Source organism: Eulemur rufifrons, chromosome 19 (genome assembly GCF_041146395.1).
Source record: "Eulemur rufifrons isolate Redbay chromosome 19, OSU_ERuf_1, whole genome shotgun sequence".
Classification (NCBI taxonomy): domain Eukaryota; kingdom Metazoa; phylum Chordata; class Mammalia; order Primates; family Lemuridae; genus Eulemur; species Eulemur rufifrons.
The window spans coordinates 63,174,330-63,197,708 of NC_091001.1; positions in this window are offsets into that span (position 1 = coordinate 63,174,330).

Consider the following 23,379-nt stretch of genomic DNA (forward strand, 5'->3'; position numbering starts at 1 on the left):
ATTTAGCTGTTATTGTCTGTGTCCCCTCCTGAATTGCAAGCTCCATGAGGGCAGGGATTCTAATTAGAGTATCTAATGCACAGTAGCTACATAACAAATATTTGCATTTTATAAACTCAGTTTGAAATGACAAATCAAAGCTTAAAAGGGCATATTTTCTGCTATCTCTTTTTGGTAATAAACAATTTTTAGATGACAAGTTACTTCTTTAAAACTTGGATCCACTCTGAAAACATATTTAATTCAGGAAAGACTCTATTAAGGAACAGATTCACTCAATCAGGGAGTGAGAAGAGAATTTGGAGACTTTTTTGGAGTGCTGATTTACCCTACATACCTTAAAATTATAAAGATATATTGTTTATATATGCACTTTTAAGTATAGAGGAACCATTCTATTTTGAAACTACAATCACATATACATTAGTTTTGAAAGTGCTATAATAAAAAAAAAAAATGGTCAATGTTTTCAAATTTTTCCCCAGAAGAAACATGAGACAGAAATATTCCAACATTCAGGTTAACGCAGAGTAGACTGAAAGCTTGCACTTCTTTGTGTTCTGTTTTTCTGGATCATGATTTCTTGGCCTAGGAAGGTTGCGTTACCGCCCCCTAGGCTGCAGCGACTTCCTTGGTTCCTTATCCCTCCCATTTCCAGGTAGTCCGTCCTCCTCCTGCCCCTATTATGTGAGAAGATGCTGCGCTTCGGTGATCTGCAGAAAGTTAACAAGTGCTGAACAAGTGTGGAATCCATATGATTCCCTCAGTCCATTAGTTCTCCTAGAGTGAAGTATCCAGTTTCTTTCAATAAATACCATCCGCTCCTTGTTCGAGGAGATGCTCGTGAGTAAAACTCACCACTGCATGGCTCGCAATCAAAGGGGGCTTGTTAAACAGGTCATTGAAGGGCTTTCCCGGCTTGGTGGCTGGAGTGCTATATTTCCTCAACACAGGCAAGTAGTCACGCAGGGTGTTTATTCACTGAAGGTCAGGCTTTTGTATTACGAAACTTCTAGCACATGTGATAAGCAGTAAATTGCAGATCTATCACTTTTTTCCCCCCAGAAAGTGTGTGTGTATGAAATCAGCAGAATACTGCCTCACTGTGATTTATGGCCCACTTTTGACCACCTCTTATCAGGTTCCCACAAGCCCTTTTCTGATGCAGCTCATGTCTGAATGACAATAGACAAACCAGTGCCATTATGCACCAAAATCTCTCCCTGCATTCTAGACATCAAGATTACATCTGGGGTATTGATTTATTGCTGCCTTTCCCCCCCACAGGGACCAGTTTGTTCAGCCTGAACAAGATCGACTATTATTAAATGGAGCCAACAACTCTATGTGAACTTGGTAAAGAAATAATCGTTTGCTCCCACCTTTCTAACTACCCGGGCATATAAGGAAACTTGTGTGTTTAAATATTTAGGCTGTTTATTTGTCTCTGCTTGTCTCTTCTTTAAGTGTGCAAAAAAAAGATAAAACGGGCCTTGGGAAGTGGGGAGTCTTTCTTGGATGTTGAAACACAATGTGTTTCTTTTTATGAACCACACTGAAATGATTACAAATCTCTGCTTTGGTGTGTATTTCTGAAACACCTACTGTATCTGTGGCAATGAGGTTTTATGACAGCTTTAACAGTTTCTGCAAAATTTATATGTTCTACCAGTAGATCATTTTGGGGAAAGATATAAATTTTACAGCACATCAGAGTTTTATATCACCTACAAACGGCTGATGTAGGATTCACATCAAATAGGACTCACATCCACCCACAGTTTTCTATTCTTCAGGGTATTTATGTTTGCCAGGCAAAAGGGCCCTTCAACACTTTTCTCTTTACAAATGATCATTCTTCCTCCCTCGTTACCTTTCAGTTTAACATCATTCCGTCTGACTGTTTGTCTATGGGAGAGTCACCCACGCTCTCATCAATTTACATAGTAGACAATCTCGGCACTATTCCTGCTCTCTAACTCCTACATATGGGGAGGGTGGTATTTCTGGAGCCACCAAAGACCCGAGTGAGCTAAATGAAAATCAAAGAAGGGAATCTTTTTTATGTAGGGCTCTTATTTTCTGAACCCTAGTTGGTTCCTGTGGTCTAACCAATGGCCCTGGAATGCAATACTTAAAATTATAACTGCCTTAAGAAGCCTGTGCATGTTGTTGCTAAGTTTGGGGGAAAATTCTGGGACCATGGTCCCAAAGATTTAGATACACTGAAGTTAGAAAAAGAACAGGCTACTTCAGAATCACAGTTATAGCTACTCCTTTGTTGAGGATCTTATCAGAAAGACACTTTTTGAAAAATATCCGTCACCTCGGTTTAGGAGCCTCTGTCTTTAACATTTCTCATTCATACGAGTTCTATTCTTGTTGCCTGAATACTGGCAGTTTCTCACGGAGATATGTAATCATAATGGATGAGAAAACAGTGTGGGTCGAGAAGCATAGTGGGCATGTGCAGTTTGTCTGTTTCACTGGGAAACTCTCTTTACCCCCATCTCCACCACCCACCACTCCCTGAAAAAAAATTCTGCTCGATCCATTTGGTATAAGTAGGATGGACTTAGGACCTCAATCCAAAGCAGTACATATGTGACTCAAATCTAGTCAATCTAATTTTTCTTGAGTTCATGGAACCATGATCTATGCAAATGACATGGGTTCAGGGTTACCAGTGGCCATCCTGGGGACACACAGGAAACATCACTCTGAGACTGAAACCTAGCAGAACCCAGAGGTATATGCAAAGTTCTGAGACCTCCACAGAACCTCTGAATGCAGCTCTGTCTCAAGCTTACTCCACCCCTAGATTATTCATTCAGAACAGCCAGCAAATTTCTCCTTTTGATTTCAGTCAATGTGAAGAGGAAGGCAGATACCAACACCTGAGGAGTCAACTCAGATAAACCACATTATGCTTTGGGCACCTTATGGCTGTGGTTTTTACACAACACACAATGTTGTTTGTCTCTTTATAATCTATGCTATGGCCATTCATTAGTTATGGCAATGTAGAACAAGAAGTGAAAAAGCATAGGGTTCTACTAAAACAAAGGGTGGCTTCATCCTGGAGCCAATTTCTGTTTTCACTAGCCCAGGAGACCAGTCTAGACAAAGATAAGACCATGGGCATCTAGATTTAATCCCCCAGCAATATGGAGCCAAGATGAGTGTTTGAGCAAAGGAGCGACAAATACAGATTTGCTTTCCAAAAAGCGAAGACTGCAAGTCTGTGAAGGAGCAATGGCAATGGAGAGAGATTTGTGGAAGGGGCAGCTCTTAAGCCAAGGAGAGAGATGGTGTTGGTCTCAGCTGAGGCAGAAGCAACAGAAGGGGAAACAGAGAATCGGTTTTGAGAAAGGCTCTAAGGTTGAATTAACAGGACCCAGTCTTTGAACTAATGGATGTGGGAATGAAGTATCAGAATTGCTACTAAAGACAGGCAGGTAGTCATGATGTCAATTATCCTAAGAAAGAGAAGCAGCATGTATTGAGCAGTGGAAGGTGGGAGGGATGGTCGATTCCTAAGGTAGCTCAGCCTTGATTATAGTTTTATTGCATGCTAGAGAACTAGGTGAAGATGTCCAGTGAGAAGTTAGAAATATGGGTCTGGAAGTGTAGGGAGATATTGCATCTGAAGACATTAATGGCAGGAGACATCAGCATGGACCAGTAGTAGGGTCACAGGGCTGAATGCATTTGCTCATGGAAAGTATGCTTGGGGGGGCCGAAGGAGAAAGAAGGACAGACCCCCAAGAGCCACTGACACTTAAGGGCAGATTCAATGTGAGGAGACAGTGCAGGAGACTGAGCAGGAACAATGAGAAGCCAGGCAGGAGAACCAGGAGAAAGCAGGTGCTCAGGGAGTAAAATGGAGAGCATTTCCCAAAGAGGGGAGTAGTCTACCACGATCTAATTTATAAATGTGAGGGTGTCCCTGAACTTCTCAATTTATTTACGAATGAGCAAGTTACAAAACCAAGAAAGACTACAACAAAACACTTGCTGGAGGGCTCAGATGGGAAATGGCATTGCTACAAAATTAGCTTTTTTGGGGGGAAAATCCCGGCCCAGTGATAGCAACAGAACTGAGGGTTTATTTGACATCAGCCAGCAAAATATCTCATGTCATTATCACTTCAGAATGTCCTTTTTCCTTCCCATCCAAATGTGATCAACCGTTATAGACCATGCTCTGTTTCTCATCACCCAATCCCTGTTCTTTTTCTTGTACCCAAACCTATGTCCTCTCTAGACCACCAACACCATATGTATATTAATCTTCACACTCATTATAGGCCACACACTGTTCTAAGCATTTTGCATATATATCAATTTAATTAATCCTCCCTAGGCCTCTAGGATGTAGGCACTATTAATACTTCCATTTTATACTTGAAGTCACTAAGATGCTGAGATGTTAAGTAACTTTTCCAAGTTCACACAACTTGGAAGTGCTAGAGCCAGGATTTGGCTCTTCTTATAGTTTGATCTGTTTTTGTACACATGTGTGTGTATGTGTGTTGTGTTGTTGGGTTATATGGAAATTTTCCAAATAGCTTGCAAACCTTTTGAAAGTAGTGCCAAGATCTTCTACTTTGAAATCTTCTTTGAATTCAGTAATGAGAGCTAATGCTTATTAAGCACTTTCTAGGTTCACAGCCCCATGCTAAGTACATATATTCCATTTATTCCAGTCAATCCCAATGATGTGAATGGGTAACTATTATTTCTCTTTTACAAATAAAGAATTTGAAGCTTGGGGGGAGTAAGTAACTTACTCAAGGTCATACAGTTAGTAGGTGGTACAAGTGGGATTTAAACTCACATCAGTGCTAATGTCTATGCTACATTTCTTCACATACAATTGTTTATATGTAGTAAGCTGAATAAATGAAGGACTTATTGATTAGCTGCAATCATATTTGAGACTGCAGGGGTGGAAACTCACTCCTCAAATGCAGAACTAGTCCTCCTTGCTGGCCTGCCCCAGTTCCCTTCTACTTTCCATGCGGTGGGGAACTTCTGAGCACAGCTACCATCACGTATTAGATTCAAAACTACAGTGGAAGCTCAATTATCCAAACAAATCAGGGCTCAAAGGTGCTCAGGCATGCTGTGGGTTTGACTAATACAGTTTGAAGATGAAAAAAAGAAATGGAACAATGAGAGAAATTTTCACTTTCAGCATGTCAGGGCATAAAAGGTAAAGGAAATTGGCTTTAGGGAGTCATTTGAATAATGGGACAGTTCAAATAAAGGATGTTCAGATTACTGAGTTTGCACCGTACTTAATCTACCATGGAGAGAGCTGTACTCTAGAGCATTTGCTTTGGCAGTAGGCACCCTCTCAAAATTCAGCTCAGCCATGCTCCCTTCTCCAGCTTCCTGTATCTTATTGTCAGCCCTTGGAGAGTCCTAAATATTTTTTGTCACTTTCCAGATGAGGAAATCCCTTGAGTTGTTCATTTTGTAGCATGCTAACTTATATAGTGGCCACAAATAAAATCCTGTCCACCTGATCTCCTTCTTCAGATTGGGATCACATTGTCACCTTCTTTCAACAGAAGCCCTGGGGATAGGAACAGCAAGAATAATTGGTGGTTTGCCTTACAAGTCCCCTTCCAATGGCTCAGTATTCCATTGGGTGATTTGCCTGAAGCACAGTCCAGATGCTTGACCCTGGTCTATCATGGGGCAATGGAGGAGTACAGGGAAAGAGGTTTTCTGGCTTTGCCCTTGTGGAAGTCTGGGATTTGGTTTATCCCTGCCATGCATTGTTCCACTTCTGAGACTTGACATTAACCATTCTAAGGGTGACAGAAGAGAGATGTTAATCGAAAGAGAATTTGATCAGTCCTTAGTTGGAGAAGTATGTGGACTCAGTAGAAACTATTTTAGCATAAAATTATTTGTCAAAATGTTTGATTGTATTACAAATATTCCAACTGTAGGGTTTGAATTGTTCATTCCCTAACATCCAGATGAAATGGAATGGCTAAAACCTAGGAAATGAAGAATAAGACTCTGGAAAAGAAAAGAAGGAAAAAACTCTAAGAGGAGCCAAGGAATCAGGGGATGACTGGCAGGTGGGGAAGGTCCAAATAAAAGAAAATGTTCTCTACTGATCTCAGTAATGCTGGCTACATGGGGCGTCCTGGAAAACAGGTCATAGGCTCTGCGCACATGCACTGGGCAGCAGGAGGGCCAATTGAAGAACACCTGTTTTTATTCCTCCACCTCTCCCTTGCTTCCTGTAGATTCTATGGCTTAGAAGACGTGAGAAGAATCTGAATTAATAGTCTGTTTTATTAAATTTTGGAGACTCCATATGCATGCCAGTATAGCAACATTAAGAATGTACATATCCAGTATTTAATAAGATGTCAAATGTCAGCCCAACATTCCTCTATCAAGTCTTCATCCAGGTGTACCCAGGTGAGTGCCCTTCTCTACTTCCTTCTGCACACATGCACATACGTAGTCTCCTCCTTCTATGCACCCCCAACCCTGCTCCACAGTAACACAGATTTCTGGTCTTAGATATGACACTACTAAAAACTCAAAAAAAGGAGAATGAGCAGTGGCATTTTACAGAAGACTATCTCTGTTGTCTGTACTTGGATTCCTGATTCTGTTCTGAGCTGTGTTCCTTGGCTCTTCTCTTCTCTCTATATCTTATCCTGCTTAATGCCCCTTCAAAAAAAGAGAATAAAGGGAGAGGAGAGGAGGGGAGGGGAGGGGAGGGGAGGGGAAGGGAGGGGAAAGGAGAGGAGAGGAGCGGAGAGGAGAGGAGAGGAGAGGAGAGGAAAGGAAAGGAAAGGAAAAAGGGAGAAAAAGAAAAGAAACAAAAAATCTGCCCTGCACAAAGATAAAACACATTTTCTATTTCCTCTTCCATTTAGAGAGATTGATGGAATATTTGTTGTTAGATATTCAAAGTCCTTAAGAAAAAAATGTAATTCCAAAGCTTCTCTTGATTCTTTGTGTTATTAAAGGTGGGATTTTTGAACAGGGACTATTCTTTTACTTAACAAAGCACTTTAAAGATTCTTTTGGTTATGAAGGATTGTGCATAGCAAATGAATAGGAATTGAATATTTTTTTTTTTTCTGGAGAGCACAAGAGAAAGGAGATGGGGCCTTTTGGTCTTGGAGAAGTGCGAAGAGATGGAAAGAAAGGTGAGCATCCTCAGCAGCTTTGCATTGTGTCGACAGCTGGTTCCCAAGAGAAATGACCAGACATGAGAAAACAGAGGATTAACTTCGGGCAAAGTGATAGCTGCTGTTGTCCCTCGTGCTGTGAAATAAGCTCCCTTTGTTATTTCCAACGCTTTATTGAAAATTTATTTTCTATAATGGCACATGTTAGTGACACTGTGGGGAGGCAATAGATGGGAAGTGCTCACTATTGGGATAGGACAGGGAAGGGAATTGTGGCTTCCATGTATCACACCTGCTTTGAGGCTAGCAAAGTGCCAGCAGCAGCGTGTGGAGGGAAAGCAGCAGTCCTGCACGTCCAGGGGGTTCCCAGCAGTGGAATCCTCTGAAACCCAAGGCAACCTGGTAGGGACTCTGGGAGGCAGTGAGAACAGGGCAGCAGGTCCTGTGTGACCTGCATCCAGGAGGGGAATTAAGATAAATTCCCTTTTCCCTAAATATACAGGAAGATGGGATGAGGAATAATGGAGCAGTAGGCTAGATCCTGCTGATATATGTGGCTTCGGACAACACAGATGGCAGATAATTGAGTTATAATTCATTCAATAAGTGTTTATTGAGCACCTGTTATGTGGTAGGCAATGTGCCAGGTGCTAGGGATATAAGATCCAATTACACAGACAATATCCTCAAGAAACGTACATCTAGAGAAGAAGACAAGCACATGGATCAGCAATTACCCAGCAGTGAGATGAACAGAATGATGATTGTAACGCTGATAACAGCTATCACTTATCAGGTGTTTGCTCTATGCCTGGCACTGAGCTAAGTGCCTTTCATGTTCTATGACATTTACCCTTCCCAATAACTCAATGTGGGAAATTTTTTCAGTAGCCCCACTTAGAGAATCTAACTTTTCTTGCCCAAGTTCATAATATTTATAGATTTCTTAATAGGGTATGTAACCTTATGGGTTTTTTCCCAGGGTCTGTCCTCTTCACAGGGAGCTATGGGAGTGTAGGGGAGGAGCAGGTGAATCAGTTGATCATGAAGTCTTTAAAGAAGGAAAAGTAATATTTGATTTGATATTAAAATATGAGTAATAGCTTCATAAAAAATGTTGGGGAATAGGAGTGGGGAAAGGATTTATATGCAAGTTGCAAGAAGAGGGAATGACCTGTGCTGCTTCATAGAGATGTTCACACCACACCATGCTGAGAGTGCTTCAGTGTGGATGGGGTATAGGGGTGAAGGTGGAGGGGTGGTTTAGGGGAGGGGATGAGTGGGAGATGCCTAGAGAGGTAAGCGGATTCTGATAATGGCGGGCCTGGTGTGCCAAGCCAAGGAGTTAGAAATATATGATAAAGGCTGGAAATCCATGGAAGAATCTTCAAGAGTAGGATGACCTAATCAGAGTGGTTGTAAGAGGTCACTCTGGAGGCACTAAGAGAGATGGGAGTGGTTGGAGAGGGAAGAGTGAGGAAGTACAGTTAGAAAAGTGATGCCCATGTTGGTTTGACCCACTTGGTCATACCCAAGAAATGAGACAGAAGGCTGTTTAAGAGAAAGTAAGCAAGTAAACTAGGAGGACAGTTCTTACAGAAAGTGATTCACAGAGAGCCACACAGTTCATAGGTGTCTTCATGCCCTTCCTTTAAAGCTCTCAGAACCAGATCAACAAGCTCCTAGGAAATTATAAAGTTGAGTGTCTCCCTAAAGCATACCTTGCGACTTGGCTTCTCTCCTAGCGTGTCTCTTCATTGTTCCAACATACCCAATCTTGAGGCCAGAGATGGAAAATGAGCTTAGGAAGCTGCAGTGCAGATGTTTATGCTCTGGGGTCAAATTCTTGCATTTAAATCTTATCCCTATTTCTCACTATCTGTGTATTCCTGGGCAGATTTTTATTTAATTTTTTTTAACTTCCCTGTCCTTCAGTTTTCTTATCTATAAAATTGGGTTGGTAACAGTACCTGCTTCATAAGATTGGTGAGGCTTTCATGAAATAATAAATATAAAAGCATTGAGAATACTGCCTGGCAAATGGGAAAAAAATAGCAATTATGTTCCAGATAACCATGAACCTAATTTCTAGGGGTTCTTTTCTTGCCAATCAGGAAAGCTGACTGTCTGAGTCTAAAGCCAAGGCCCTTTGGCACAAGAAACATTTTCCAAGAGTTCTTCAGTCTCTCTAGCTATCTTGCCGAGACCTCTGCATCCTTCCTGCAGACAAAAAACAGAAAGCAGTCCCTTGGCCCTGGTGTACTCACTATCCAGGATGACTTCTCACCCCCAGTGAATCCCAGGCTCCTGGACCAAAATCGCAGAGCCTTCTTTTTCCATGAAGCTGCACAGTAAGGCTATTTGCAAGCTTATTCTGATCAGAAAGGAAAGACAAATAGAAGCCTGTCTTCTAGATGTGTCTTGGATGATGGGAAATTGTTGTTTTGATTATGAAATTTCCTGCTGCCTTCCTTTGGCTAATAAACAGAATAAATGAAGACCTCTAATCTGAAGCATGCATCCTATTTTATTTATGACCTCCTAATGTACTTGACAGCTTAGGACTTACTCTCATTTATACAGGGAATCCTGTATTGAACAGGTCAAAAAAATAGAGGTGAATTTGAAACTGTGAACAGGGATGATAGTTGAGGACTTGTGTAGCCAAAGATTCTCCAGGTGCAGGCAAGGAATCCAGAGACTTGGAATGGAAATTCCTCAGCATGATTAAATCTATCCAGGGATCCTTAGAGTCTAGCAGGTCTACTGTTTGTTTACATCAATTAACAGTCTTCTCAGGACCTTCAGCTATGGCTGGGGCACCCTAACCCTGGAAGGTCCCAAACCTCCTCCAACCTAATCTTATATCCTTTGAGATCTCCAACACTACCATGGGCTATTAGTTCACTAGAGAGTATGACAAGAACAACTCAGCTCTGTATCTACTGCCTCAAGAACTGAGTTCTATCAGAAATCAATGACATTATTTGTCGTTGACAAATAGTCAATGAAATTTGAAGGGTATGTCACAGGATCTGTGCCTCCAAATGGAAGTGGATGTTCACTAGATAATTAAGGACATTCCAAGAAGAGAAAATGGCAGAAACAAAGATATGGAGACCAGAAAGAGGAAGGTATATATCAGTTAGGATATAAAGCTAAGCTCTTATAAAAAAGAGAGTAACACTAGAGTGATTCAAACAAGATAGCAATGTATTTAGTTCCCTGTTTATAAGTAGGTGGGCAGGCTGAATGGAGCGAGTAGACAGCTCTGCTTTGTGAGGTCAGTGGGGTTTCAGATTCCTTCTTTCTTTGTTTGCCACTTGACAGTAATCGCCAGCTCTAGGGCCATGTTCCAGCTCACAGGAAAGGAGAAAGAGAAGTAGAACATAGGCAGTTCCCTATTTAAATGACATGACATAGAAACTGTTCACATCACTTCCACTCACATCCCGTTTGCTGCATTTAATCACAACTTTTAACAAAGCCTGAGAAATGTAGTTGCTAAGTGGGCAGCCATAGCCAGTTAAAACTCAAAGGATTTTACTTTGGAAGTGAGGAAGGGAAGCACCTATTGTGAGGGACAATCACTATGCACTGCACATTCTATAAGCCAGGCAGAGGGAGCAGAATATGCAAAAAGGTAGAGGCCCACAACTTAAAAATGGATACAGAACCTCTTAGTGTTATTCTTATGTCAGTATTGTGTAAACTTCTGATACAATGGCTTTGCAGCATCTAAGAAGTATTCACACTGGGACCAAGGACACCAGGGTTATATTTTAAATACAATTGGCATAGAGAGATTGCCAGCTCTCTGCTTTTGTATTACATTTTATCAAAAGAATTGATTATAAAAGAGGTCAGATTAGAATAGTTTATGTGAATTCCTGTGAAGTAGAAGAAAACTCCACTGTAGGAAAAAAAAAAAAAAAAAAAAAAACAAGGGATGTGTTATATGACATCATCACAATGTGTATTATTATATAAATAGAAAGCAAAGCATCTTGTCAGTTATATAATAGTACACTGATCTGTGTTTTATTTCAATCATCAATTGGGTCAAACTGGGCTGGGATAACTATACTGTGGATTTTAGGAGTGAAAGCTGAATGCAGGAAGAGATGGTAAGGTGGATAAAATATGAATCATATAACAGGTGTGCTATGTAACATAATTTCTGCTTTCCTACAGCAAAAATAGATCTTATACTTATGCTACATTACATCAAGGTGTAAGCTAATTATTTAAACCTAGAAAATCCAACTCTTGTCAAAGAGCAAAGGCAAATTATCATTTTGGACGTCTCCAGATTTCTCTCGTTTGAGAAGAGCCATCACTTCTGGAGTTTCCCTGGTAACTGGATGGTACATTCTTGCAGAGGGACTGCAGCTAACAAAAACCACCAGCTTGATGCTAAGGGTGATCATGGTGCCTCAATCAGTTGCATTGCTGTCGTTGGAGTAACAGCCCTCTTTTTGGCCATAGATATTTCCTGGACATGATGATGCTTAGGAATAATGTGAACTTTCCTACCTCCCGCACCCCCCCCCCATTAAGTAAGGACCTACTGGAAGATTAGCTAGCAGGTGACAATCGGGAAGTACTAGTGACAGATTTTTAGCTTCATACCCAGAAGACCAGCTGCTCCATGGTGACCCTGCTTTGGCAAGCTCCACTGGCAGCTGGTTAAATGTGTTGCTCTTGGCAAGTACCCACCAGCTGTTCCCACCTGTGGTCACATGCAGGATCTGTCAATTATGCTTATTAGATCTGTAAATCTGAGGGATAATCTGACCTGTTACAAAGAGCCACATGCATGGCATGTGGTATCAAACTTAGTGAATCTCCTTTCAGCGCGTGATTATTTTACACAAAGCATTTTATTTGCTTTCTCTCATACCCACACAACCACGCAGTGCTTGATCAGGAGACTAATTAATTGGGGAAGTCATTCTGCTGCAGGATAGCAAATACATATGACTTCAGAGTGTGGCCCACCACTGGAAATGTGCCCCTGTTCAAACACATTAATTCAAGAACCCATTACTTTCACTCCCTCACTTCTTACCTTCTGTCTCTGCATGGCTGTTTAAGCCATATAATTTGCCGTGTGAAAGAGTTACATAGGCACAGAGCATGAAGTACTCAAAGAAGTCATCCTATTAATTAGACTCTCACGTCATAAGATCATAAAAATTAGAAGTGCAGGGAATCTACAACATGAGGTCCTTTTTGCCCATCTTCCTCCTCTCTGCCTTCTGCCCAAATGGGATTATTTCCTATTGGATTTACTAATTCTTTGTTCACTTAAGCAGGAAATAGACTAAATATGGCATTTTCTCAGAGGTCCATCCAGTGTTATCACAAAAGGTCCTAAAGTAATTGACATTACATCTCTTGAACCTGTGTGATGAATCCTCATTCCGTAGCCTTTTTGCTATAAATATAGGACCTGTCCCAGCTGACATGCTTGCATTATTGGACAGACTTTAATCTTAGCATTATACAGGCCCACATTTTTCCTCTGCCAAACACTATTTGCAGTTCTGTCCCAGATGTAACAACCTAATCAAAACAGAATTTCATAGAGCACTACACAGAGGATTGGTTTCTAGGGGACTGTTCAACAGGTATCTGTATGTTTACTGCCTTCTTTTATGAAATTTGATACAATGCAATTGGCAGAGTGCATGTTAGATACTGGGACTCAACTCATCAGTAATGAATTGTAAATAATAAGGTTCAGTGGCAGCCAGAAACATTTTCACACACTCAAACACCAGTATTCTCAACTATAACATCACTGATGTGAAATCAGCATAGCATATTTCTACCTTTCTACATTGTCTTTTCCAGAGATGCATGTTATCAACTGAATTGCATCCCTGACAATGAATGCTGCCATATGTAGAGTGGAAAAGTGAAACCTTTCAATGATCAACAGAAAAAGGAAATCCTTTCAAAGCACTCTGCTAAAGAAATGTTCAAAGGACAAAGGAGTCAATTAGAAATGACAAGAGTGCAGAAATTTTGAGCTGAAGTAGTTTTTGGAAATTCTCTACTTATATAACATGTAGTAAGAACAAACTTTATAATTATAAATGCAATTTTACCTAAAAGTTAAAAAAAAAAGAAACGTAGATTTAAATCTTTGGCCTGTCCCTGGCCAGTGGTGCGAAAGTATTTTAGTATTTTGATTCTTCTGAGTCTCATTATCTTTATTTGTCAAATTGGAGTTTGCAGCATCTATAGGCATACCTTGTTTTATTACACTTCACACGTATTGCATTTTTTACAAATTGAAAGTGTGTGCCAACCCTGTGTCGGCAAGTCCATTGGTGCCATTTTTCCAACAGCATGTGCTCACTTTGTGTCTCTGTGTCACATTTTGGTAATTCTCACAATATTTCAAACTTTTTCATTGTTCCTATATCTGTTATGGTGCTCTGTGATCATTGACCTTTGAAGTTACTCTTGTGATTGTTTTGGGGCTCCATGAACTATGCTCACATAAGACAGTGAACTGACCTGACCAATCTGTGTGCTCTGACTGCTCCACCAGCCAGCTATTCTGCCATCTCCCTCCCTCTCCTCAGGCCTCCCTATTCCCTAAGACACAATAATATTGAAATTAGGACAGTTATGACTCTATGCTGGCCCCTAAGTGTTCAAGTGAAAGGAAGAGTCACACGTCTCTCATTTTAAATCAAAAGCTAGAAATGATTAAGCTTACTGAAGAAGAAATGTCAAAAGCAGAGACAGGCCAAAAGCTAGACCTCTTGTGCCAGTTAGCCAAGTTATGAAGGTAAAGAAAAAGTTCTTGAAGAAATTAAGTGCTACTCCTGTGAACATATGAATAATAAGAAAGAGAAATAGCCTTACTACTAACATGGAGAAAATTTCAGTGGTCTGGACAGAAGATCAAACTAGCCACAACATTCTCTTAAGCCAAAGCCTAATCCAGAGCAAGGCCCTAACTTTCTTTAATTCTATGAAGACTGAGACAGATGAGGAAGCTATAGAAGCAAAGTTTGAAGCTAGCAGAGCATGGTTCATGAGGTTTAAGGAAAGAAGCCATCTCCATAACATACAAGTTTAAGGTAAAAAGAGCAAGTGCTGATGGAGAAGCTGCAGTAAATTATCCGGAAGATACAGCTAAGTTCATTGGTGAAGGTGGCTACAATAAAGAACATATTTTCAATGTTGACAAAACAGCCAGCCTTCTGTTGGAAGAAGATGCCATCTAGGACTTTCACAGCTAGAAAGGAAAAGTCAATGTCTGGTTTCAAAGCTTCAAAGGGCAACCTGACTCTCTTGTTAAGGACTAATGCAGCTGGTGACTTTCAATTGAAGCCAATGTTCATCTATGATTCTGAAAATCTTGAGGACTTTATGATAAATCTACTCTGACTATGCTTTAAAAATGGAACAATAAATCCTAGATGATGGCATATCTATTTACAGCATGGCGTACTGAATATTTTAAGCTCAATTTTGAGACCTACAAATAGTTTTGAGAAAAAAAAAAGATTCCTTTCAAATTAGCACCACTCATTGACAATGTACTTGGTCACTCAAGCTCTGATGGAGATTTACAAAAAGATTAATATTTTTTTTATATCTGCTAACACAACATCCATTCTACAGCCCATGGATCAAGGAGTAAATTTAACTTTTATGTATTATTACTTAAGAAATACATTTCATAAGGCTACGAATGCCATAGAGAGTGATTCCTCTAATGGATCCGGGCAAAGTAAATTGAAAACCTCTGGGAAAGGTTCAGCATTCTAGATGCCAATAACAGTGTTTGTGATTCATAGGAGGAGATCAAAATATCAACATAACAGGAGTCCAGAAGAAGTTGATTCCAATCCTCATGGCTTACTTTGAGGAGTTCAAGAGTTCCGTGGAGGAAGTAACTACAGATGTGGTAGTAATAGCAAGAGAACTGGAATTAGAAGTGGAGCCTGAAGATGTGACTGAACTGTTGCGATCTCATGATAAAACTTGAATGGACGAGGAATTACTTCTTAAGAATGAGCAAAGCAAGTGGTTTCCTGAGATGGAATCTACTCCTGGTGGAGATGCTGTGAACATTGTTGAAATGGCAATAAGGGATTTAGAACATTCCATGAACTTAGTTGGTAAAGCACTAACTAAGTCAGAGTCTGAAAAGACTGACTCCAATTTTGAAAGAGTTCCAGTGTGGGTAAATGCTATCAAATAGCATTGCATGCTACAGTGAAAAGAAGAGTTGATTGATGCAGCACACTTCATTGTTGTATTATTTTAAGAAATTGCCGCAGCCACTCCAAACACCAGCAACCACCACCCCGATCGGTCAGCAGGCATCAACACTGAAACAAGGCCCTCCACCAGCAAAAAGATTATGACTCGCTGGAGACTCAGAAGGTCATTAGCATTTTTAGCGATAAAGTATTTTTTAATTAAGGTAGGTGCATTTTTAGACAAAATGTTATTTCACACTTAATAGGCTCCAATATAGTGCAAACATAACTTTTATATGCACTGGGAAACCAAAACATTTGTGTGACTCACTTTATTGCAATATTTGCTTTATTGAAGTGGTCTGGAATCAAATCCGTAGTATTGTCAAGATATACCTGTACCTTCAATCCCTATCTTTAAGATAGCATTTTAAAGAATCAAGTTTGATGTTGTAACCATAAGAACTTTTTAAATAGGATAAAACTAAATAAATGTAAGGTATTATTAACATTCTTATCAGCATCAGCATCTCATCCAACTCCTTCATTTTATAAATATAGAAATCAAGGCTCATATACTAGAAAATTCATGCAAAGCACCAGATGCTACACACTAAACCTAAGCCAATAACCAAAGTCTGTCATTGCCCACTGGATGCACTTCCCTTCACATTACACAGAAGATTCACGATATTCAAATTTGCTTGAAGATAAGCACAAGGCTAAAGTGTGATATACTCTTCCAAGAAAAAAAATCCAACCTTGCTCACACACCCTGCTGCCTCCACCATTTTAGCATTTTTAGAAAATATTATACATGCAAACTGGGATCTAATAATTAGTTAATTGAGTCTTTGCAGCAGATGGTGGAAGTTTATGAATTGAATCAATTAATGAATAAATAAAAATAAACTGTTGGTCTCATTAGTGTCCCTAAAAATATGTAAATAGCATACATTTATTTTCATAGTTCACAGATGGAGATATTGAGGCCCACAGAGACTCTGTTTGCTCCTGGGTAGGTGAGCTATAGACAGATACTCAATCTAAAAAGAAATTTCAACAGGCTATCTTTTTTTTTCTTTCTTTCTTTCTTATCCAGAACAAAACTTAGTAGAGGCTGTTTACCATCTTGTCTTCCTGTCTCCTTATCTATCATTTCCTAATCCAATTTGACCTTGGCATAGAACAAGTTGCACCAGTTGGAAGCAGCCTGGAGAGCAGTCAGGTCTCTATCCTTCCCTTTCTGAAAGGTCGCACAATCAAAAGGCCAGAGACAAGGAGAGACTGGGGCATTGGAACAAGTGCCTGAGAGAAGATGGAATCTTCCATTGTGCAAAGTATTAGTCATAGTCGAGATGTTCTCATTTCTGGTGGAGATTCTGTGCAGAAACTGAGTAGAGGAAAAGGAGAGAGATTGTTAAGTTGCTCATGGCTTGCCATTTCTAACAATCCTAACATCTGAAGGGGCTTTGCTTTCGTCCGAGAACAGCCCTGGACACACCACACAGCTGTGTTTGTCCCTTAAACCACCACGATGGTGCCAGTGTAGAGTCCGAACCTCCAAAACATTTTGTGAGACAGCTTCATGCTATGCAGCACTACACTGATGGTTAACACCACATTAAAATGTCATTTCAGGCAATTAATATTTTATTTATAAACACTTATAAATATTTATTATAAATGACTATTTAAATAGCAGCTCATGAGCAAACAAATCTATTACGTTTGTATTAAAACATCTTCAGATGCTTAATTATAGGAATATTTAGACAAACCATTAAAAATGTATGCCAATTTTCTTGAAAAGTCTGGGATCAACCCAGTTAGACTTCCCCACTTAGCTGAAGGGGCAAATCTGATAGGATGCCGCAGAAAAATGAAGGAAAAATCCATTTTAAGTTTTCCTCTCTAGAAGTTGGATAGATTCTATCTTTGCACCAGAGAAGCCAAAAGGCATTTAAAAATATTTTCTTAAAAATTGTCAGAGAAGATAGGCTCATTCTGGATAAATGTCTCAGGCTTACCTGGAATCAAAATATGTCGTGTCTCTAAATGTATTTGATTAAACATCTTCAGCTTCTTCAGCTATTTTAATCAGTTCCCAAACATGCAATTGGCAGTCCTATTTTTCAACCAGGAAGAAAAATGGTTATTGCCTGCATTGATCTGTTGTACAGCACATCACCCTACCCTACTCTGTTCTGAAAATATAATTAAAACATTCTATTTGGAAACTAGTGGTTCACCAAAGTATAACAATCTAGGTGTACATTTTCCTCTTTTATGGATCTTAAGTTTAGAGTGAAAGGAAAGTGAATGGGACTAAATCGCCTTAACTGGCTATATCTGTTTTTTTTCTGTTGAGAAGCTTTGCAATTTCCATAAATCATATGTTTTCACTTTAATCATATATTTCCACTATACTATTTGGTTGGACTTCACTCAACCTTCTTCTAGTGTTTGCACTATAGCTGTTGCACAAATACCGTATAAGACTTGCATACATTTAGAGCTTTTTAAAAGAGTGCAATGAACAATTTGAAAGGAAGGTTGCAACTCTTTCCTATATTTCTAAGCATTGCTCTTTGAACATCTTGTTGTCTCTCAGTTATGCTTAGCTAATTGTTCTCAGCTTTTGGTGCAAGACAAGTTCACTCTACTATATTCCTGAGTGGTTTGAAAAAGGGTCACAATCCACAAGGGTCATCTTATAAATTTTACGATCATTCAAATCTGTTAGCTACCTTTAATGATCTGAAATATATTTTTAAAAATTGGCATTATTATTTATAGTGGAACATATCACATAACGTAAAAAAGATGGGCTGGATATTTTGTGTAATCAAATAAAGATAGAGATGGCCAAGCATTGTGGAATAGGAATGAGAAATCTGGAAAGACATGCTGGATAACGGGCTCTGATGGGCACAGCTTTGAAATAAAATCCTAATAACCTGAGGAAATAATTTTAAAGACGTTCAGAAAAAAAAGCCAGACATACTAGAAAGGTTAGTTCTTTGCTTGGCATTTTTTCCCCCAAAGCCACAGTAAACAATCTCCAGTGCAGTTAAAATGTTAACAACACTGTGTTGAAATATGCACCATAAGGTCATACGCCGTAGTGGATCATCCCTCGGAAGTGAGCAATAGGCTGTTATTAAAAGGCACAGCCTCTGCACAGCTAATTCCAGTTAACCACTTGTAACCTGGTTACAAATGCAAATTTGAATTGCTCTTCCAGTTTTCTTTCTTATACAAGCAAAACCACGGTCGAATATCGTTACATCTTATTCCGATATCATAAACTGCCAGAATCCTCCAAGCAGGGAGACCTCTCAACCCATTCCAGAAACATCTAGCCGTCATTCCATGAAAATGGTGATGTTTGTGGTTTGTTTCTCTGATTAGGGGTCTGCGTGTTTTGTTTTTTTTTTTTTATTCCAGAAGCGGTGGCTATTTTTGGAATTCAACTTTTTCCTCTCCCTTTAATCCCACCCAGAATGCAGTGCTTGTAAACCGTACTGGCGTGTCACCTTTCCTCTATTTATTACATCTTATGCTTTAAATATCACCTCTGACAAACAAAAGAAAAGCAAATGTCCCTAAATTTCCTGAAGGGCTGAAACATCAAGCCCGGATTATTATTGTTTATGTCTCAGCTTTAGCAGCCCTGGTGTCTCCATGGTCTGCTGTGTGCGGGGCTGGCAATGATGGATGGCCATTACGGCAGCTTATTGGAAATGGCTTGATTTATAACCTGTTCTCCTGCCTCAGTCTAATGGCTTCATTTCTTTCCTCCAGTGCGTGATGCCACAGCCAAGGTCATTGCGCCAATGGCCTTTTGTTGTTAGTCTGCTGGTGACCAGTGTGCCCAGGAGTCAGCGTGGGGAGGGCTGAAGGGGGGAAAGGAATAGGAGGGGGTGAGAAGCATGGGAGTGGGGAGGCTCCAACCTTTACATTTTAATTTTTTTCATCTCGGTCCCTGATAACTGCAGTAGAACAGTAGATTAAATGCTGTCTTCTATTTGCTTCCCGTGCTTGCCAGACAAGGAGCTGCTTTATGATCCTCAGTGGGGAAGTCTATTACTCACCTCTACTTTAAATGACCAACATCAAATATATACAGCTCCCATTAAAGCTGAGATCAATAAAAATGCCATTAAGATAGTAAAAGTTGCTGATATTAGTGAAGCCCCCAAACAAAATATTTGATTTTCTTTCAGGTTGTTAGTGAGATGGAATACGAACATATAAGTGAAAGGAGAGCTGGCCATGCCTATGGTCAATAATTTATCTCAGAGATTCATTCAGCCTCTCACCCAATATTTCCCTCCTGTCTATTGATTCCCCATCATTATTTGTCATAAGCTGTCCTAACTCAAGGAGAAAATATGCCTTGCTGGTCCAAGGGGAGTCATACCTGGAGAAATAGAAAGGAATTTCATTAAAAGCGAGAAAGAACTGCTGTGGCTTTGAGAAACTCCAACAGGAAGTTGCCAAGACTTTTGTTAGAGTCCTGAAGCATGTTGTAAGCCCCTCACAACACTGCACGTGGACATCGTGAACGCTGGTCTGAGATGGTGCTCACTGTGGTTAGAGGGAAATCAAAGCCCTTTTCTGCATGAGATTTGAGCTTTCAGAAATTTTGTGTGTGTGTGTGTGTGTGTGTGTGTGTTTCCTTTATATTTTCCCTTTCACTGGATTGTTTCGAGTTGATTTTCCCAACTGGGCTCTTACGAGTACTAGAGGGAAGTCAACGGCTTCAGAGATACATCAGGAAAGAGTATACAAGTTTATGCCAATGTCATTAAGTCACACTGAAACCCTAATGGTAAAAGCAGGAATCTGGAAATAGAGTTAATTTTTTAAAGCATGGCTATTTGCTTAAGGGAAAATTTTAAACATTAGTTTATATTTTACTTTGATGGGATACAGTGTTTGTGATGTGGGATTCAATGGTAATCTTTGAAACTGATTTTAAACAATGGCTTGACAGCTTGCTTGATCTACCCCCAAAGGTCAATCATAAAAAATGTTTTCTAAGTTAAATCTACTTGGAGTTGGCTAATTCCTGCCCATAGATGGTCTTATTTAAATTTTCTCAACTCTTAAGTCAGTGCAATCTGGAACATAAATTTATAGCATTTTAAAACTGAAAGAGACCTGGAGGAATACCTAGTTCCATTTCTTTATTTAATAATAGCAAGAATGCTATTGTTCTTAATAGTAATTAATATTAATCTAATGTTTACTCTGTGCCAGGCATTGCACTAAGCAACTTACACTGTACAAAGTAGACAATATTCTCAGTTTATAGAAGCATTAAAAGGTTAGGTCACCTGCCCAAGACCATATAGTGCCTAGTGGTGGCATCAAGATTCACAACCAACTCTATTAGATTCCACAGCTAATCCTAAGTGGAATACATAAAATCAACTAGACAAGCCTGAGCAGCTCACCTAAACTCAATAATAGGATGCCCTAAATTGGAGTATATCAAGAAGGCTATTTGGAGGTAATTTTGAGAATACTTTCATTAAGTGATTCGATAATGAGGTTTTTTTCCTTTGGATGATCCTTGAAAATGAAAAACAAAGCGTCACATATTGGCAGTTCTAGAAATGTTTTTTTTTTTTATTTTTTTGCAAAAAATTGAAAAATATCAGTGCCGGTAACTTCAAACGTCAGAATCCACACTAGAACTAGTTGCATAATGTGCTATTTTAGAGATGCAAGTTATGATTTACCTGGATATTTGCTAACTTCTACATGTGATTCTGTTATATTAGCTAATAAATGAGAAATTATGTATGATGTCTATTCCTTGAAATATTTAACTGCAGCCCATGAGGCTATATAATCTTTTGTGGCTTTAGACCTAAAGTTTGAATAAGCCTCTATATCTCTCTTTAGGTCCTTGAGCAAAACTTATTTCTGAATTAAAAGTAAACATGAGCTTGTTTGAATTCATATCAACAGGAAATGGGGCTATCTCAGTGGCAAGAGGAGGAAAGGCTCAGGTAATACATAAAGAACCAGTTTCACCATTCTAAATAAACTAATGGGTTGTTAATTATCCATTATGCAGTTAGTTACAGGGTATTTACCTAAATTTATCAGCTGACAAACATTCGTGATCTCTCAATTTAGTCATGTTGTTTATGTGACTCTATGGAGTAGTTAACAAACGATTATCAAGTAACCATTCTGGGACAGAAGGGCTGATGGCCATGTATGGAAATCCCATCTGCAGGCCCTGTTGAATGTGACATTCAGTGTCTGGCATAGGTCTGTGTCCACTGTGACATTATGCAGGTAGGAAGGCCAGTTAGGAGATGAATGTCATTTAGGAAAGACAAAAGGAGGGAGATATAGCAATAAGAAAGAGATGAGAAAAGGAAGTAAAGAAGGAAGGAAGAGGGGAAGGCAGGGAGGCAGGGAGGGAGCAAGTGTAAGGAGATTATTCTGGTATAACTAATAAATTCAAGTTTTGAGCTTTGAGCTTCACATGAATGAGTCCACTTTCACAGATAAAAACTCTCTTCAATGAGAAGAAAGAACTCATGTACTTCCAAGTTAATGCTACTCTTTCTCCTCATGGAAACACAACACCCAGCATTTATTGCAGTAACAGAGGGATAAAAACACCACCATTTTAGAATGTAAGAGAATACCGGAGCTGGAAGATAATCTAGAGAGCAGCCTCCTCCTGTTACAGGTGAGGAAACTGGGGCCCAGAGATGGTAATTCGTTGTTCCAGGCTGCTGCGCTAGCCGCAGGGCTCATTCAGTGATGCTCTCCTCCTAATGCCCGGCTACCAGTAGACGGGATAGAATGAAAATCTGGATCTTGGTGTGATCTATCTGCTCCTGTTTCATCTTCTCATGGAAGATAATTTCGCCTGGTGACCTGCTGGATTTTCCAGTGTCAACTCTTTCTAGAGTGGGATGAGCTTCCTCCTCAAATTTATTCTCTACGCTTTAGAACACTTTACAGTTTATAAAATATTTTCATATTTATGACCTTATTTTTGATTTTTACAGCAACCTTATCAAAAGCAGACAGAGAGGACATAATTATTTCTATCTGATGGATGAGGACACTTTGCCCAGGAGAGATTAAGGTCACTTAGCAGAGGAACAGAATCTCTGTTCTTCATATAAAAGTCCTTTAAATTGTATCTTTCAGAGGTTGCTGCTTATACATGGAATGTCCAGCTGGTCTTTTAGGCCTGCAGTGCCTCTTCCTTCTGTTGAAGGAGAACCCCTTGTTTCTGTAATTCTCCTCCCTTTGTCTCAGCTATAATCAGCAAACACTTTGTCTGGGCAGCAGCTCTTGCTTCTGCATGATTGCTGGGTATTGCAGCACTGAAGAGGGTATTTACCCAGCTCTTGGGAAGGTTGTCCACTGATATCTCTCTGCTGGCACCCCTCTTTGGGAACTGCCTCTGCTGAAAGAGACAACTGGCCTGCTTCTATGACCCTATCACTGCGGCCATAGACCTCACTTTCCTACAGCACATGAGGAGTCTTGGTTCCTAAAATGGAGGCTTTCCTCCATTGTTCTTGTTGTTGTTTTCAATCTTAACTATTTTTAAATTAATAGTTCAGTAATGGTAAAGTATATTCATGTTGTTGTACAATAGATCTCCAGAACTTTGTTATCTTGCAAAACTGAAACTCTATGCCTACTAAATAACTCCCTATCTTCCTCTCCCTCCAGTTCTTGGTAACCACCATTCCATTTTGTTTTTATGAATTTGACTACTTTAGATACCTTATATAAATGGAATTATACAATATTTGTCCTTTTGTGACTTGCTTATTTAACTTAGCATGATGTCCTCAAGATTCATCCATGTTGTAGCTTGTGGTAGGATTTTCTTCCTTTTTCAGACTGAACAATGTCCCATTGTATGAATATATTAGATTTTGTTTATCATCCATCTGTCAGTGGACATTTGG